Source organism: Monodelphis domestica, chromosome 1, assembly GCF_027887165.1.
Source record: "Monodelphis domestica isolate mMonDom1 chromosome 1, mMonDom1.pri, whole genome shotgun sequence".
In the NCBI taxonomy this organism is placed as follows: domain Eukaryota; kingdom Metazoa; phylum Chordata; class Mammalia; order Didelphimorphia; family Didelphidae; genus Monodelphis; species Monodelphis domestica.
In genome coordinates this window covers 649,895,980-649,915,694 of record NC_077227.1, presented here as the reverse complement: position 1 = coordinate 649,915,694, position 19,715 = coordinate 649,895,980, and the positions used below count along the sequence as shown (strand labels likewise).

Below are 19,715 nucleotides of genomic sequence, written 5' to 3'. Positions count from 1 at the left end.
AGATGGTGGTTTTATTCATCAACTACTGCCCTGAAACATAGTTCCTTCTCTATGAGAGATACTTGCCATAGCCTTAAAGGGGTCGGGGGATTTGGGAATGGGTATAACATTGGTGGGGAGCAAAGGAAGGACTTTTCTCAGTGGGAACTATGTAGCTATGCTATGGTTACAAAGATGATGCTTCCAATGTTGGGAGCTTGGGGAAGGTTTGGAATTGGGGGTGTTAGGCTAAAATGGGTGAAGGGTAGATTTGATTTTGCTGAAGACAAGTCCCATGACAGGAAATCATTGAGAGGGTGGGATGCAATCTATGTTCCCACACTCTGATTGCTTGATCACATATTACATATGGTCATTCCACAGCCCAATGTGGGCCGGTGGCTTCTATTTTGGAGACCACTAACTTATACCAATGAAATCACCCAACCCTGTGAAGCAAAGACATTATTATCTCCATTTTATAACTAAAGAAACTGAGGTTCATAGAGATTGTGACTTGCCCATAGCTATTCAAGCAATAGGTACCCCAGACAGAATTTGAACTCAGGTCTTCCTAAATCTAAGTCCAGCACTCTCCTCACTATCACAGGCTGATGGCTCTCCTTTCATTTCACCATTAAAAAGCTGGGACAGAGAATATTTTCCTATGTCTGGCTACCCTGAGGGCTTCAATCATAGACAATTTTATGAATCTCCTTTAAGTCTGATTAAAGTACTACCAGCAACGAATTGTCTCATACACATTGCTCTTCCTGCTACCTCACCCCACAGCCTTTTACTATCTGACATGTGATTTCCTTGTATTGCTTTAGCCCTAGAGAGTCCTTTTTGGAGAGAATTTTAAAACTGTAAATTATTTGCAGCTGAGACAGGCACACCCCTAGCATGCATGCACTGTTCTACAATTGCATTAAAGTATAACATGCTCACTCTGTTACTCCCAGGGAAGCCTTCAGAAGAGGTTTTCAAAGGAAACTTCATCAAAAAAATAAAAACACAACCCACTACCATCCCCTTTCCCTCTGAAAACAACAATACTTCTCTGTGTACCAAACCAAAAGGAATTTTTATATTTAAAAAAAAAATCTTTTCTTACCCAAAATTGGCAGCACTTAATAAAGAGCAGATAACTTTCAAGTCAAGTGTTCTTTCTTTGAAACATAATCACCCACTCACTTAAAAAAAATCTAAAATACTACAATCCTTATTTTAGAATCCTTCATCTAAAAATTCTATTTCATGAACTTCTTATTAAAGCTATGTTAGTATAAAAGGTGTTTTTTCATCCATAGTTCAAGTACACATTTTTGGCCTCATAGCCAACTGGATTAACTTCTTGGATTCAAATACTTTAATTCTTTGGGGAATGGCTATGTAAATATATAGATATAAACAAACCAAATGTGTATATATTATCTCATTTTGGGGAGACTCCAGCATATTTTTTCTCATATTACCAGAATTTTTTTAGTCCAATTATTGCTTGAGATAGAGGGCTTATCAGAATGAACTCTGTTCTCCTCACCTACCAAAAAAACTGAGTAATTTTATCCAACTTTGACTTACTTTAAACTATGTGAAGAAGAAAAGAAATAAAATAATAACCTGAAAGACACTTAGTTAAAATAAAGAATGTCATCTCCTTGACAGTGAGAGAAATAAATGAAATTTAATATTTTTGTCAACCCATTTTTGTTGTGTATTTTTCTTCTCTAAGGGTAACATGAATTCTTAAGATTTTGTTTATGGTTTAATCATGCATCTACTCTAAGAATATAGTATAAGAATCAATGCTATCTTCTCCCAACATGACAGAGGTGTTTGGGGATAAAAAATTACCAAGACTTAGTAAAATAATCATCAGAAGGTTTTCTCCTCAAGAAAGCTAAATTTTATACTCTCTGGAATTCTTAGTGGCCAGTTTCTATTCAGTTTCTTTATTTCCCATTGATCTATGAGTGTCCCTTCAGCAATAAAGCTAGCCTATTTCTAGATTCCTTCACAGTTCCTTAAAGTGATAATAATAATAAATGGTTAGCATTTATACAGGTACTGTGTTCAGTATATTTCAAATATTATCTCATTTGATCTTCAAAAGGATCTTACCAGGGAGGTAGTTGCTATCCTCAGTTTGCAGTTGAGGAAACTGAAGCAAACAACATTAGTGACTTGTCCAAGATCAAACATCAAAAGCTGGTACCAAATGCTTGGGGAAAAAATGTCCTTAGGACCATGGGATTCAAACTCAAGCCACAAATCCACTTTGGACTTCAAATAAAGTCAGAAGAAAATCCTTAAAGTATAGTAATCACAGGTTGGGTGTAGCATTATTACCTGCTTGGTTAGAAAACTACATAAAGAGTATAAAGCTTTGATCCAATCTTGATTACCATCATGTAGTGGAATTCCTGCTTTGTTAAAAGGGACAGAGACAGAGACAGACAGACAGAATGAGAGAGAGAATCTATGTATGTGAGTATAATACTGAGCTCTAGAAAAGATGAATATGAAGAATTCGGAGAACTATGACATAGGAAGAATTGGAAAAAATGCCAACTAGGACTTTGTACCAAAGTGCCAAAGTTTAGAGGGAACCAAAAGCTCTCTTCCAGTGCTTATAATCACACAAACTCATATTTCCATTAGAGAAAAGAAAAAGGAAAAAAAAGAAGTAAAATTGATTTAAAGAAGCACTAAATATTCACTTAATCCTCTGTTCCATAAAACAGGTAAAATTCTATTCTTTCTCCTGGTGTCCCAGGCATCATTTATCTTTCTTCAGTGGCCAAATACTCCAGCTCTTCTTCTGACTTCTGCCCTCCTCCTGACCTAAATGCTACAATTCTCAATTATAATTCTGCTTATAAAAAGTGATAAAAACAAGCAAACAACCTACTGCTTGATTACTGTCAATTAGTTAAATATGACAATAACAGCAAACCCTCATATAATTCACAGAGAAAAAAAATCATGGAAACAGGAAAATTGTTGGTACCACTATGGTAAAATTAGTGCAAACATGGTTGGATTTTATTGGTTGATTAGTTCTGATAAGGGAAACAACTATATACATAGAATATATGTAGGAAGTCATCTCAAAAGAAAGATATCAGTGAGTGGGGAGGAAAGGAGTGATTTCTTTCAAAAAGTAGCCATTTGAACTGAGTTCTGAAGAAAGCCAAGAAAATCAGGAGGCAGAGGTAAAGATGGAGAGCACTGGAATGCCTTATGCAAGGAATAGAAAGATCTTTCTATCAGTGGGGCATGGGGATGGGGGTGTGGGTGGGGGGATAATAAAGTGTAAGAAGACTGGAGAGGTAGGAAGGGGCCAGGCTGTAAAAGCTACACAAAAGATTTTTCTATCTGTTAATTGGAATTTATTGAGTAGAGAAATGATGTGGTTAGATATGTGCTCTAACAAACTAACTTTGGCAATTGAGTGGAAGATGGGGAGTGCGTTGAGGCAATGTGAGCTAACACTAAAGTAAGTATTGTATGAGTAGAGGAAAAATTGTATATTAGGGATGTTGTGAAGGTGGAAACAAGAAGACTGCAACAGATTGGATATATGGGCTGAGTGAAAGTGATGACTAGAAAATGACAGGAAGTTGTAAGTCTGGACAACCAAGAAGATAGTGATGCCCTTAAATAGGAGAGTTTGAAAGAGGTTAGGATTTCAGGGAAAGTATATTGAATTCTATTTTGGATACATTAACTTTGAGGTTAGACATTTATTTTGATATGTCCAGTAGGCAGTTGGAAATGTGAGATTGGAAATTAAGAAAGAGGTTTGAGTTGGATAAATAGATCTGAGAATAATCTTCATAGAGATAACTAATGAAATTGCCAAGTACAGCAGGGGTCCCCAAACTTTTTACACGAGGGGCCAGTTCACTGTCCCTCAGACCATTGGAGGGCCAGACTATAAAAACCTAACCCTAACCCGGCAGCAGTATACACAGTGTGGATCTCCTCCCCCAGATCGCTACTCACCATGCTGATGTCTTCCATTGTGCAGCCACATAATCCTTTTTGCAGAGCCTCATTCTAAGGCACCATGCAAAGGATTATGTCACCAGAAGTAGTACTGTATGTGAGTGACGCAGTGCTTTGCGGTGCTGCCACATAGAGTGCTCCTCTCACTGACCACCAATGAAAGAGATGCCCCTTCCAGAAGTGTGGTGGGGGCTGGATACATGGCCTCAGGGGGCCACATGTGGCCCACAACCCATAGTTTGGGGACCCCTGCAGTATAGAGTAGGAATAGGCAAACTACTACCTGGGTCAAATCCAGGCCACAGCTTATTTTTTATATAGTGCCCAAGCTAAGAATAATATTTTAAAATACCAAAAAAAATTATTATAAAATGTAAAAAACATTGTAAGCTAATAGGCCACATTTGGCTCCTGAGCTGCAATCTGACTGCCCTGGGAAGAGGACAAAAGAAAAGGATCCAGGACAGAGCCTTAGAAGACACCCACAGATGGTGGCCAGGACTTGGATGAAGATCCAAGAAAGGATACTCAGACGGAGCAACCAGGCAGGTAAAGGAGAATCAGCAAAGAGAAGTGCCACAAAAACCTAGAGAAAAGAAGATCCAGGAAAAGAGGCTGATTGACAAAGTTGTGAAGGTCAAGAAAAATGAGAATCATGAAAAGGTACTGTCCTGGGAAGTGTTCCCTGTCTTCAAGGAGATTCTACTGGAGTGATATAAAAAGTAATAGACAAGTAGACACACAAGTACATATAAAGTAATTCAAAGTAATTTCAAGAGTGTATTAACCTTAGTGGGATCAGAAAAGATCACAGTGTCTACATTATGTACTATACAAATATACTAGATTCTCAAGAAATAACCTGAGGGAATAGGGAAATTTCAGATTAATTTCTTAAAAAGAAATAGAAGTGGCTTGGCAGCAGTTCTTTCACTTTTGCTCATCTGTTTAATTTTCATTGAGCAGTCTGCCTATTTATTGACTTGATAACATGTGGAATTATCATTCCATTGATACTCTAGTATCTGAGCTAAGTAAGGCTTATCAAAAGCTCTATTTCAGAGATACATTTAGAGTTGTTTAAAAGTATATGATAAGGGGCTCAGTGGATGGAGAGCCAGGTCTAGAGATGGGAGATCCTGGGTTCAAATCTAGCCTCAGGTACACTTTAGTTGTGTGGACCCTGTGCAAGTCACTTAACTCCAATTGTCTAGTCCTTATCACTCTATTGCCTTAGAACCAATACACAGTATTGATTCTAAAATGGAAAGTAAAGTTTTTTTTTAAGTATATGATATATTTTCTTAAAGCATTTAATGTTCTAGAGATCTAGAAAAAAAGAAGTATAAGTAACAATCTAAAAGCTTATAATCTGTACATCCCAGAATTTAATCTAACCCTTATCTAGGCAGTTAGTCTGATTCAGGCCAATATTCTATTAGTTCAGGTTTGATGTTGTGATAAAATGAGGCATTCATTCAAAAACATAAACAAAAGGAGATTTACTTAACTATAGCACAGAAAGGATAAAACTGAACAAGGATATTCTAGGACTTGGGGGAAATACAGCTCTCCAGATCTTCATATGGAAACACAACTGGTCCATAGGGCAAGGTACCTTCCACATCTGAAAGGTTCAGCTTGTGGGTGGATATATGCCCTTCTATCTACCCTTATCAGAAAGCCACCATTAATATGGCCAGAGACCACCAGGAATCTGGGTCAAGGAAGCAGTATCTTGAGTCTTAACCCCTGGGTCAACCAAGTCCTTGGGACAGCTTTCTACCCTTTAGGAAAAACTAACCTAACCAGTGCTGTGGAGGAAATGAGGGGAAGGGAGAAAATCTGGTTTCTCTGTGTAACTCTGGGTACCCAGTACCTTCACAAAATGTCAGAGTAGGTGGGGAGGATCTCTGAGGCCATCTAATTTAATCTTTACCTGAAAAAGACTATTCTATGCAGCTCATCAGGTAAGTGGTCATATTGCCTCTACTTGAAGACCTCCTGTGAGGGGAACCTACTGACCTTCCCTAAACAACTTATTGTATTAGGTAGCTCTAATTTCAGGGTTTGTTTTTTTTCTCTCCACCAGTCTAAATTTGACTCACAACTTCTATATAGTTCCTAGTTTGATCCTTTGGATTCAGACAGAATGAATCTGATCCTTCTTTCATGACAGTTCTTCAAATGCCCTTGAGGCAGCCATTCTTCTGTTTCTCAGGTTAAAAGAAAAATCCTTATTTTCTTCAGCTAATATTTATATGGCTTGTTCTCAAGGTCTTTTACCATCCTGGATACTCTCCTTTAGACACTCTAGGTTATCAATATATCAGTCAGTCAACAAGCATTTATTAAGCAATTACTATTACTAGGGACTATTTTAAACTTTGTAGATACAAAAAGAACAAAACCCCCCTACCCAAACCAGTTCCTGTCCTCAAGGAACTTATATTCTAATGCAGAGATGGCTGTGTATTCCTGGGCAAGTCATTTCAATCTTTATTTACCTCCATTTCCTTATACACAAAATGGGCATAACTAATAACAACCACTTTCCTGGGTTGTTGTTTGGATCAAATGAAATAATTATTGTAAAGTAATTAGTACTGTGCTGGGTACATAGTAAATGCTATATAAAAGTTAGCTAATATTAATTAAAATGGAATTTTGTAAGAGGTTGTATTTACATTTCCCACTTTACTTAAATATTTGTTTACTGATTTGGGCCATTTTTTACTTATAGTGAAGTTTAAGAAAATTGGGGTGGTCTTATAAGTAGGTAATTGATATAATAGGATTTTAAGAATCCTAAGAATTCTCTTCCTCTCCCACAATCCTAATTCACTGATAAGTGAAATTTCAGATAAGGAACATCATTCTTCCTCCTTAAACCAAATAGAGATCTTGTCCCCCATTTCCAAGATAAACAATGTCCTTTAGTTGTTTTCAGTCTTGTCCAACTCTTCCCAACCCCATTTGGGGTTTTCTTGGCAAAGGTCCTGAAGTGATCTGCCATTTCTTTCTCCAGCTCATTTTAAAGATGAGCAACCTGAGGCAAATTAGGTAAAATGACTTGCTCAGGGTCACATAGCCAGTAGGTATCTGAGGTCCGATTTGAACTCTAGAAGATGAGTTTTTCTGATTCCAGATCCAGTCTTCTATGCAATGTACTACCTAGATGCCTCAGATAAATAATACTAATAAGAAATTTGCCAGTCATTCACACCACAAGGCAAATAAGCTTGTCATAGGAGAAAAGGCTGAAAAAACATTAGGACATTGGGTACCTTGGGGAAGGCCTCACTAAGAGGAAGAATGATAATAATAGTATCTATATAGCATTTTAAGGTTGCAAAGTACTTAAAATATTAACTCATTTGATCCTCACAACAACCAGGTGAAGTAGGTGCTACTATTATCCCCATTTTGTAGATAAGAAAATGAGGCTCAGAGAGATTAAATTATTTGTTCAGGGCCAGGAAATTATTGAAGTGTTTGAGTTCATTCTTTTCAGTTTTGTCCTACTCTTCATAATTCTATTTGGGATTTTCTTGCCAAGGATATTAGAGAGGGTTGCCATTTCCTTCTCTAGCTCATTTTCCAGATGAGGGACTGAAGTTAACAGGGCTAAGTAACTTGTCCAGGGTCACACAACTGAATGTCTGAGGCCAGATTTGAACTCAAGAAGAATCTTCCTGATTCCAGCACTCTATCCAGTGTACCACCTAGCTGCCTCTATTATGTGTCTAAAGTAGGATTCAAGCTGAGGTCTTCCATTCATTATGTTACCTAGTTCCTAAAAAGAGGAGGAAGGGAAAGAATGGGGGCAAACTTTAATTACTTCTCAATTTTTATCTAGAACAAGCTCTATTGAATAGCAATGCAATATCAGTATATTCCCTAGCCAACCAAAGAAACAACTCATGAAAGAAGGGATTGAGTATAAAATTACAAAGTATTCTCAAAGAAGATATAGACTCATGTGAAGCAAATAGGAGGGGGGGGGGAAGAAAAACCATTAGCAAGTTTGGTATACTGAGACACCTATTTGCTTAAAGTAACCTAACAATCATCATTTAGGTCATATTTATATTATTCATGGTTGATGTTCCTTTTTGCCCATTTGATCCTATGGTTTTAATTTTCCTTCCTCTTAAAGTATTGTTTTAACTATTATAGGTTTACTGATGTAAATTTATCTATCATAGACTGTCCTTTTTCCTTTAAAAAATATAATTAAATGTGACTATCTTGCATAAAGGCTTTTGGGGAAAGGAAGTTTAATGAGAAAGGAATCATAGAGAAAAGTTTTTCCTTAGTTCTATTTATTATTGATAATTTACATTTTAAAAGTTTTTCTTGTGCTCTACTATAAAACTTTAGATCAGTAGCCTTCACACTGAATTTTGGAATCATTTTTATTAAGCTTTCAACTTGGTAAATTCTTATGGTTCCTGGTACAATGCCATACAATCTGGGTGGCACAGCTAAGGAAATGTTGCATTTCTTGAGAGAGAAAGCATAAAATGATTAGATTGGGAGTAGAATAGGATCTGGCTACTGGGACTAGCCAAAAGATTAACCATTCTAATTGTGGAGAGATAAAGGAAATACTTAAAGACCACTCCTAAAAATATCTTTGTAACTATTTAAGCAATTTATTTTCCCAGAGATTCCATTGTTTTCTTTTGTAGTTCATTGACTGAAATAAACAAAAACTCAGTCATAGTTCAGCAGTCAAACTTTCCTATGCTTACCTGAATGATGTTTTCATGTTTTTGTTTGGATTGATCCATTTGATGGCGCTCCTTAAAAATGCTTTATTTCCTTCAACTTCTAAACACTGAAATATAACATGTGAAAACATTTATTTTACTAATGAAAACATAAATGATTAATTTTTCTGACCCTTGGGTCCCTTCTCCTCTAATCAGAAAATGTTCTAAATTAAAATTATTTACCAGCATCACAAATACTACCCATTTTAAAGCTCTTTAAAAATTTCAATTAATTCAATCAATCTACAAATATTTATTAAGCACTATGTACCAAGCACTATGTTAAGTAAGACGTGGGGATAGTAAGACAAAAGTGAAACAATTTCTGCCCTCAGAGAACTTCCATTCTAATAAAAGAAAACAACAAAAAGTATACATATAAAATTGAATATAGAATATAAAAATAAATATAAGGCAGATAAGGGGCTCAAAAGGCATTATAAAAGAGAAGAAAAAAGAGAATGCATAAAGCCTATGATAATTTAATAACTCCTAATGTGTTTTTAACATGATTAATTTTTGTTTCCACTTTGAAGTCTTAGGCCAATTGAATTGAGATCCTGACTTCTGGGTCAGGCTAGTGTTCTGACTGAGTAGAGTGACAAGTATATTAGGTAAGAAATAACTTTTGGTTAATTTTTGTGTGTGCATGTGCATGTTAACTATAGTTGCCAGGTCAAATTTCTGCATTTTCAGCAAAACACAGGATTCTTCTGTAAATAGTTAAAAAGCAAAAACTAAACAATCCAGGTCCCAAAGCTCTTAGCTTGAAATATCTGTCTATCAATAACGAGGTTCTCAAATCTTTTCTATAATAGTTTTTGAAAAAGTTCAACAGTTTTTTTTTTAGTCAAAATAATAACAAATTGCTTTGTTTTTCCTAGGTATGGGTTAGATATCATACAGAGGAAGTTAATTTCTGTAAGAGCTTACTTTCTAAAGCTCAGTTTCTTAGCTGGAGTTGATGTCTTAATGAGATCTTTGATAGGTACAATGCTGGGTAGCTACTGACATTTTGTTAGCTTGGGAGAACAGGGCTAAAAGTAATAATAATAATAATAAAGGGGAGTGCTTGCCTCAGGGCTAAGAGTTCAAGTTCTAGACTAGGCTACTTAGGTAGAAAGGATTAAAAGTACTCACAAAGTAAGAACTTGACCCAGAGAATGGGAAACTGGAATTGGAAAAAAAAAAGGCGCCCTACAGAGATGTCGCCTTTCTCCATCCTAGGTGGAAACCTACAAGTATTACCTCCCAAATTTAAAATAAAAACAAGCAACCAACCCACTTAAAACCCCCAAACCCAGAAAACAAACTTTGTCCATTGTTACTAAATTAAAAACACCAAGAAGAAAAGAGATTGAGCTAAATCACGTTCAGTATTAGGCTGCCCCTTTCCATGGTGATAATCGAATTAGCCTTAAATTAAACGTGAAATTGGCCCTCTCGGGCGGTGGGGACAAAGCCCCCATTGTCCCCTGTGCTCCCTCTTCTCCGGTGGCGGCAGTGGCCCCAATCCGGGCGCCTGGCTTCCAGGCCCAGCCTCAGGGATTGAGTGGAGGAGAGAAGGAATGCAGAGGGAGGTGAATATGCAAGTGCACTTGTTTATCAGCTCCAGCCAAGAGAAGGCGCTAACTGCAGGTAGCTGGGAGGAGGCAGGGACTCCGGTACTAGGGGTGGAGGAGCGCCCAGGGAGAGGAGGGACAGAGGGCGGTGGGCATTTTCTGGGAGGGAGAAACTATGTGTTTGTGTGTGTGATAGAGAGATAGATAGAGAGAGAGAGAGAGAGAGGGAGAGAGGGAGAGTGGGGGTGGGGGGCGAGAAGCAAGCTAGCAGGAGGCGGAGAGGTTTGTGGGTGGGTGTCTGTGCAGCATCCATCTCCCCGCCCCCTCTCTCCCACCCCTCCTAGCTCCCGCCCTCCCTCTCGCCTGCCTCCAGAATCTGTGCAGCTGTTGCTGTGTGGGCTGCGGATTCCTCCAGTCCCTCCCTTCCCTTCATCTCCTCTGGGAGCGCAGCGCTGCACTGCAAGGCGCCCGGTCCTGTCCTGTGAGCCCCGACCAGTACGGCGGCGATCAGCACCGAAGAGCCGCCGCACCCCACCCAGCTACCCAGGAGGAGGACGGGACCCCAGCGCCCCCCACCCCCACCCTCTCTATCTCCCTGGACCCCGAAGAGGTAAGGGCCTGTGGCTGCAGCTGTCGTTTTTGTGGATGAGATGCCAACTCACTGAACGCCCGTTTCCGTTCTCAACCCTTGGATTAGGTGGGTGGGAAAGGATGGTGGTAGGGGGCGGCACAGGACTCAAGGATAGGGGCTGTGGATCTTAAGGTGTTGTGCCCCGACTAAGATGAGGAGGAATCACGCTGACCCTTTCCCAGTTTTGAGGTTGGAAGGAGGGGGAGGGGAGGCTACAGAAACCGAGAGAGAGGGAGGGGCAGCAGGAGTGAGTAGGGGTTTGCGGGGCTAGTGACCCCCTCATTTAAAAAAATTTATCGATTATTGCAGGGTGTTGTTCGAGAAAAAGGGAGCTTAGGGTAGGATGCAAGGCCTAGGGAATGAGCGAGGCTGGAGAGAGGGCAGCAGGCAGGCTCTGCAGTCTGGCAGCTGCATACATGGTAGTGTGTGACTGTTGCAGCGGCTCCATCATTAGGTTGCAGTAGACATCCTTCCTCCCCCTTGCCTTTCTCCTCCTTTAAGCCCTGTGCTTCACCCTCCCTGTTTTATTTATTTATTTATTTATTTATTTTTTGCGTGGCTGGGGAGAGGGGTAGTTAGAGAGGGGTTCAAAGACTCCCGTGCGCATATTTTAGTGAGTCCCCCCCCAAAAAAAAAAAGAAAAAAAAGACTTCGAGTGTGTGTGTGTGTATGTATGTATGTATATATGTATGTATGTATGGGAGTGGATGTGGAAATGACAGGGGGTCTTTGGTTGTGTCTGGTGACCTAGGTTGCTAGATGTAACGGTACAGGAGGTGCAACCAGGCGTGGTCCTGAGCTGCGTTGCTGCTGAACTGGAGGCGGCCTCAGCAGCAGCAGCAGCTCCTGCTGCTGCTGCTGCTGCTGCTGCTCCTCCTCCCGCCTCCTTTTCCTTCCCTCCTCCTCCTCCTCTTCATTTCCCACTCTCTCTGGACTGGGCGTGTGAGCAGCCACGGTGCTGGGAACCCCGCTGCTCTTTCGGTCTTCGGTGTTCTTCAACAGGTTTGTACCGATCCGGTCAGGTCGTCTCTTTATTCTGGCCTGCTAGGGTTCTGCCGGGGAGGGAGCCCCTCTTCCTTACTGCTCCCACACACCCTATTTTCTGGCTTGTGGTCTTTCTCGTGGCTTTTGTGATGGGAATAAGTGTCAATCTGCCGCAATCAGATTTACAGTAGTTCCCCTTCCTCCTCCTTTCTTCTTGTTGTGAAGATTGGATTTGATTGCAGGCTTTGCAAACCCTCTTGAATTTTAAGCAGAAAGAAAACCATTGAGCAAAGTGTCTGAGGGTGGGCCTCCGGGAAGGAAGAATCATGGCTTGGATTTTTCTTTTAAGTATATTTAATCCTGATCTCTCAGAAGTGGGATGATGCAGCACTATGTATGCAGCTAGCTATATGACAACCTTATTTTGTTCTCAGTGGCTCCACTTTGCATCCGCTCCGAGCCCGGTGCTCTATCCCAACCCCACCCAGTTGGAAAGCTGTTTTTCCAGAGCTTCAGGCTGCTTGTCCCTTGTCATAGGGCTTCAGCTGGATGTGGCTTCAAAAGAAACAGGTCACCTAGGTGTGGAAGGAGAGAGATATCTTTGCCCTAGGGGGTGGGGGTGCTAGTGAGGGGACCCTCCCTGCTTGGTTGCTGTTAGGCTATACTGTAATGAAGAGGAGTTATGCGATTGCAGTTCTAATGCGGTCAGATGGAGCCCAGCCTGCAGCTATGGACATTAATCCGATACTACCAAAGTACAGGAGGAGCATTAGGGAGGGGCGACAGGAAGAATGATGTTGTAAATGTGAGGAAATGGTGCATGTTGTATGTGGGTAGTCATAGGATATATTATTTAGATCACTGATTATGACATGTCCTATTCATACATCTGGCTCCTAAATACATCAGAAGTTAATGTCAGGAATAAATTCACATTTAGCATCTCAAGGCACCCAATAAATAGGTTTTTAGCCATACGAAATCTGTATGCTTCATAAAAATTAGAGAAGTTAGCATTTAGATCCTTGGGCCTTAAAAGTAGAAGATGTTAGAATCTGTTTTATTATTTTAAAAATTGACATTGAAAATTGCTGTTTTATGGTTGTTAAATTTGTCTTTTTTTAAATTGTTTTAGGTTTAATCAAGTATTTTTTCTCCTTTAAATTGAAACTATTTGGAAAACTAAATCCATGCCTGTGTGATAACAAATGAGATTTATATTTAATGGAAATAGAACATTTTTCAGGGTCCTTTTGGATGTAGGTAGAAAAGGTGGCTTTATATATAAGATGATTTCATTAGAGACATCATTAAGATGATTATAACTGAAATTAACCACACTTATTTAAATTTCACATCTTTTCTCTTTTTGTTTTATTCCAAATGTGGTTTGGACAGATATTCATGAGATGACTTTGTTTTCTTATGACTTTCAGTGTTTCATAGCACTATGTCAAATATGGTTGGGTAGCTACTGGGTCTGTATGGAAGAGATTTTTACTTACTTTAAATAGTGGATTTCATTTTCAAATGGCTTTTCCATAGTTCTCTTAGAAAGTTGTATTTGAAGTGGAGTAACAAATGGAATTTAATACATAATGATATTGGTGCTGGTTTTGAGAAAATGTTACCCACATTAGGTAAAGATGTAGCATCTTGGTAGCTAAATATTTCAAAGCTTAGGAAGGACTCAATTAATAATCATTCTCATGAGTTTGTAGCATTTGAGTGTGTATAATAAAATTTAATGTAAATTAAGAAACTTTAGATGATGGTTTGATGATTTGTATATTTTTAAGCTTAATTGGATGATTAAAACATGAAATTTATATCAAACTGAGTTTCATCTTTGGGGTTTACTTTCTTATTTAAATCTGTGCCACAAAATCATCTCATTCCCATGAATTATCAAGGCATCATTATAAGGAATAGTTAAATGTTGATGTCATAAGATTTAATAGCTGTGATTTATCTGTTAACTACAGAATTTTGATAAGTCTCTTTTATTCTGCCACTTTGGAGCAACAGGGACCATCACTTGATTACATTATTTAATTTTCAATTAATTTTTAATCTTCAACGGTCATTTGCTGAATTTAATTTTTATTGCATTAGATTGCATGATCAGAAAAGGATAATTTATTTTTTCTGCTTTTCCACATTTGTTTGTGAGGTTTTTAGGGACAGTCACTTAAGAAAGCTAAAAAAGAAAATGAAGAAATAGTGGGGTAATCCAAAAAATGGTGGTTGTTATAGCCTATCACCTCTTGTTAGAGCATTGTATACTTGTTAAGGATTGGGCAAGATTGTAATAACTATTATAACTCAGTTGTATATTAGGAAATCTTAGTGATTGAGAAAAAAATAATAAATAAAAGCAGGGAGACATTTGTTTGTGATAGGACCAGAAAGGAAATTAGACCAGCACTTAACACATTTTTCCAGTGCATAGGAGGAGCTCGTTGATTGATCTGAACAAAAACAAAATTTCTAGCTTATCTTTATATCTAATTTTATCAAGAGATAATAAAAGTCCATTTCTAAATGTTATTTTAATAAAGATGGACTTTTTATGCAAGTGGCAAGTTATGTACTATAATTTCTTTGATAACATTCTCATCCATTTATAGTTTGGGGGGCATGCATCCACTTAATTTTTACAGTTCTATGTTTTTCCTAATGCAGTGATATCTTCATTTTAGTTGTGCTTGAACCCAAACAATATTTTTTGGTAATATTTACAAAAGCTCCATAGACTTCCCTATGATATCCCCTGCTTCTTTCTTGCATACTCTTGAAAGATTAAAGCAGAAAAGAAAGGGATAGGCTCTCCTGCTAGAAAATCTAGTCAAGTTTTGCAAGGTTCTATAGAGAAACAGATTTACAAGATGCAGCCCCTGCTCTCTTGTGGTGGAGAGAGATAAGATATACTTATCATACTAGTGAATATAAAATAAGGACTACATGATGCTATTGACAAATGGAGTTCATAGAAAAGAGAAAATCAGTTCAAAAAATACTGTGTGTTGGGTAGTAAGCTGTATCTTCAGAACATGAAGTGACAATTTTTGAGCAGGGAGGGGAAGGAGTAAGGCTTTGACAATTGGAGAGGGGCAAACTAAGAACAATAATAGTAGCTAAATATTTATATAACATTTAAAGTTTACCTAGGCCTTCCCTCCTCCCCACTCCCCCACCCCCCATGATAATCACTTGAAGTAGTCAGTACAAGTATTATTAACATTTTGTAGACAAGGAAGTCAAGGCTCAGAAATGTGACTGGCTCATAGTCAACACAGCTAGTTAGTGGTAATTGATTTGTTCTTTTGACTCCAAGTTTAGTGCTTTTTTCCCACTATACCAAGCTATGTATTCTAGGCTGGAAGAAATGACTAAAAGTTCATATGCAAAATAGTTCTTGAGAAATGGTGAATAGAAAATTTTGCTGGAGTGGAAAGTTTGTATAAGAAAATAATGAGACATAAGGTTGGAAAGTTAATTGGAAGTCAGATTATGGATGCCCTTAGATGCCACACTAAGAAATTTGGCCTATATTCAATATCTCTGGGAAAACATCAAACGTTTTTGAACAAGGGGATGATATAATTAAAAATGCTGAGGGTAACTATCTTCAAATATTGGAAAGGCTGCCATGAGAAAGAAGAGATTAAACTTGTTCTGCTTATCTCCAAAGTTGGGACCTAGAAGCAATGGATAGAAAAATCGAAGAAGATTTAGAGTCAATATAAAGGAAAATTACAGTTACCCAAAAGTAAAACGGGCTACTTCAGAGGTAATGGATTCTCCTTCATTGGAATTCTTCAAGAAGAATCTGGATGCCCCTTTTTGAAAGTATATTATAGAATGAATGTTTCAAGAGTGAGATTGAATTGGTGGACTCATTCAGCAATAAGATTTGTGATTCTGTTAGCTTTAGACAAGTTGAATATAGGGTACTGGCTGGATATCTGAGTGACAGATAAAAATATGAACATAGATTTTGAGAGAGAATTTGGGGTGATAGATGGTGATTTGAGAACTTTTTTTTAAAATTTAGAATGCATTTCTTTCCATCTTAGCAATAAACTTCTTCAGGGAAATCATAGGAACTATAGAAAGATGATTCATTAGATAAACAATTTCAAGTTTAATCTCTGGAGCATGTTACTACCTTGTGTCATAACAAAAAAGGAAAAGGCAAATTGAAAAATAAACCTAACCAAATTTAGAACATTAGCGTGAAATTATTTAAATTCCTTTTTATTGAATCCTGGTATCCAGAGAAGTACAATTCTTCAATGACTTTTATCTCCTTATCTTGTCAAAAAACAATTTTATTTCATTATTTTCCTTGAAATAATTTTATTTTGCACTTTATTTATGAGCCATAAAAAATGTAGATCTAAAACAATTTTTTTTCATCAAGGTAGATGGAAATTCATAACTTATCAAAGGGATTCTGATGGAATCAGTCAATCAATATTTCCTGAGTGTTTAGTCTGTTCCTGGGTAACATGCAAGTCCCAAATAAGAGATATACATAAAGAAGTTCTTTGCATGGCGCAATAAATGTCTTAAAGCCAAGCATGATATCAATCTGTACCCTAAAAAGTAATTGAAAAGTAAAATTTTGAAATATTTTTCCAATTATATGTAGAATATTTTAATATTCCTTTTCTAAAACTCCAAATTCTTTTCCTCAATCTCTTACCCCCACCCCTTCCTTCTCCTTATGAGAGCTAGTAATTTGGTCAGTTATATTAAAAGTAATTTTATTAAACAAAAAAATTGTAAAGGAATAAAAGGAGCCCTTTAAAAGAACCTCTAACACATTTACTTTAGGTAGCTTAATAGATGATTAATTGATTTAATGACTCCCTGAGTCTAATTCTCATGTGATAGAGTTGTTCTTATGTATTTTTGTGTGATCCAAGGGACAGGTCTCTATCCTTAATGGATATATGGTCTAAGGGGCTGTTTTAGGATTTCCTCCCCTCTGTGATGGGTACATACTGGAAATTCTGAAATGGATCTTAAAGGTCATCTAGTCTAACACTATCATTTAATAGACAAGGAAACCAAGACTCTGAGAGATTAGATTATTTTTCAAGGTCATCAGGGCTGTAAGTAGCAGAAAAGGAATTCAAAACCAGACCATCTGATCAAACCCAGTGCTCCTTTGTGGGTCCAACTTTGATTTTCATATTTTATACTAACTCTGAATTTAGCTGCAAAACATTTGATGATTGAGATTATAGTCTGTATTTCACACACTGGATATTCCAGTGAAAAATTGAATTTCTTTCTGAGATTAGATTTCTCATTTAAATGTGCATTTCCTCCAATACCTTTGCATTTCATTAGTTTCTTAGAGTGTCAGAAAGGATATTAAAACTAGGCCAAAAAGTGCCTACACAAAAAAAGTCACCAAAAGGAAGATGAAATCCTCTGATTTGCATTGCTTTGGACCCTGGAAAGTTTCTTGTTTCCCTATTCTACTGGTAGCTTATTCAAGAATAATTTTTTTCCTGGTGTGCTTGCCCCAAGGTTGAATCAAAGTTCCAATATTCATATTTTTCTGAACATTTTGGAGGTCTAAGATCCCTTTTCTCTATACAGATTTTAGAGTTGGATAGTGCATGGTAACTAATATAGTTTGATAAATGTTTTTTTTTTCAAAATTCACAGAATACAAATATTAATTTAAAAATATATTACATGTTATTATAATATATATGCATGATATTTATAATCATTTCTCACCAAAACTTGTTTTAAAAAAAAAACAAATTTCCAGATAGATTTATGCAATGGCTTTTAAACTTTGCCAGTAAATGTTCATATGAGTTTAATCCTTCCAATAAATTCTATAATATAACAAGGGTAAGAATATCTTCATTTTATTATAATTAGGAAACCAAGGACTAAAAAGATAAAATAACTTGTCCACAGTTCTATAGGTATTGAGCAATAAGTCTTCTTTTTTTTTTAAACCCTTACCTTCCATCTTGGAGCCAATACACAGTATTGACTCCAAGGCAGAAGAGTGGTAAGGGCTAGGCAATGGGGGTCAAGTGACTTGCCCAGGGTCACACAGCTGGGAAATGTCTGAGGTCAGATTTGAACCTAGGACCTCCTGTCTCTAGGCCTAGCTCTCAATCCACTGAGCTACCCAGCTGTCCCCTAGGGTGCTTTTAAAAAAACTCACTCTGTAAAAAGTAAACAGCTAATGAAAGAGCCAGACACCTGTGCAGTTATTGTAGCTAGTTTTTTTATTTGAGTAAAATCTTCATGTAATGGAAAAACAAATGTTTTTTTGTTTTGCTTTGTTTTGAGAGAACTCCCATCAGAATTGCATCAATTCTCTTGGTACATCTCTAAATGTTCTGGACAACACCTCATTTCTCACTGTTGTCTATAGAATCCAATGATACTTTATACACATGCCCTATTATTCCCTATAATATACTGCCCACAAATTGAGACGGTATAATTTATCATTACTAATTTTATGGGTTAATGTTTTTGAAAGATAAATCTGATTGAGTCAACCTGCAAGAAATTTGTTTTGGAGACTGTGAAAATGAGCTCATGTGTCTAGGAGAGTCATTAAAATTCAAAATGGTACTACACTACTTTACACATATTAGGCATTTAATATATTTTGTTTAGATCAAAGTAATAGGTTAATTGACTTGAAAGGCAGGACACAAGGACAAAAAGAAAATCAGATTTCTGTCTGCCCCAAGGAAAAAAATAAAGTCAAAGTTAGCATCTAATATAACCTAGTTTTCCAAACTGGAGAACTTTTGAGCATGAAGAGTGATGCCACTGGTTGGCAAGCCTCCCAGTCTAGTTGATTCCAATAATACTTTGTGGCCTTCCTCTGGTTCATAATGAAGAAGCCTAGAAAGAGTCTCCATATGTTGGGGAGGAGAAAAAAAGAACAGGTGCTGTGCCACCACCAGTGTTTAAAGAAGGGGAGAAAAAGGGAAGTGAGAACATTTTAGCAACTAGCAAACCAGGATCAGTATTTTGGACAACAATTTTCTCCAGAAAGGTGTTTCCCAAGTCAATCAAGACTGTGAATTGGAAAAATATTTAGCCATTCTACTCTTTATTGTTTTCCTCTTCTTTCATAGCCTCAGCAATGCTGGGTTCTGGTGAGATTGAGAGGTGCCAGGAGCTGAAGAAACAGGTTCCAAGGAATATGGTTTAAGATATTGAAAAAAAAACCCACAAAAACTTTTGATAGTATACATTTCTTTTGAGTGGTACAGATTTGCTTTAGGCCAAGGATGGGGAAACACTGCATCCAAAAGGTAGGAGGATAATTTCTGGCTCTTCTGAAAAGAAATGTTAGTAAATGCTTTTATTCCACCCTGATTCAAACACTATCCACCAGAGTTGCATTTTTAAAGGGAAGAACTTAGCAACAAAGGCACTAGACTGGCTCACTGCCAGGTTAGCTCTTTGAATAGCTGGTTCCCACTGTCACATAGGGTCCATTTATATATCTATATCTATATCTATATCTATATCTATATCTATATCTATATCTATATCTTCATGATTTGGTGAGAGAAACAACTTTATTTAAGAAATGCTGCTACCATGTCAACCCAAATATTCATTCCCCTTGTGCCAGGGCTTTCTAATGACTAAGGGCATGGATCCTGACTTAAATTCTAAGGAGCTATAAATCTTGGGAGTTTTCCCTTTTTGGGAGGAAGAGGGCAAGAGAGAGAGAAAATGGGAACACCG

General features: G+C 37.5%; 1 protein-coding gene across 4 annotated transcripts in view; it reads left to right on the top strand.

Moving 5' to 3' along the window:
- The first annotated feature begins 10,284 nt into the window (after positions 1–10,284).
- Positions 10,285–19,715, top strand: part of SPTBN1 (spectrin beta, non-erythrocytic 1) — a 255,169-nt gene continuing 245,738 nt past the window's right edge. The window contains exons 1-2 of one of the 4 annotated variants that reach the window (XM_056814010.1): positions 10,285–10,412; positions 10,681–10,946. The gene's annotated coding sequence lies outside the window, so the exon portion shown is untranslated. Of the gene's footprint in view, positions 10,439–10,530; positions 11,034–11,109; positions 11,970–19,715 lie in introns of those variants that run through there. The other 3 variants (XM_056814011.1, XM_056814014.1, XM_056814013.1) reach the window with 3 other exon arrangements.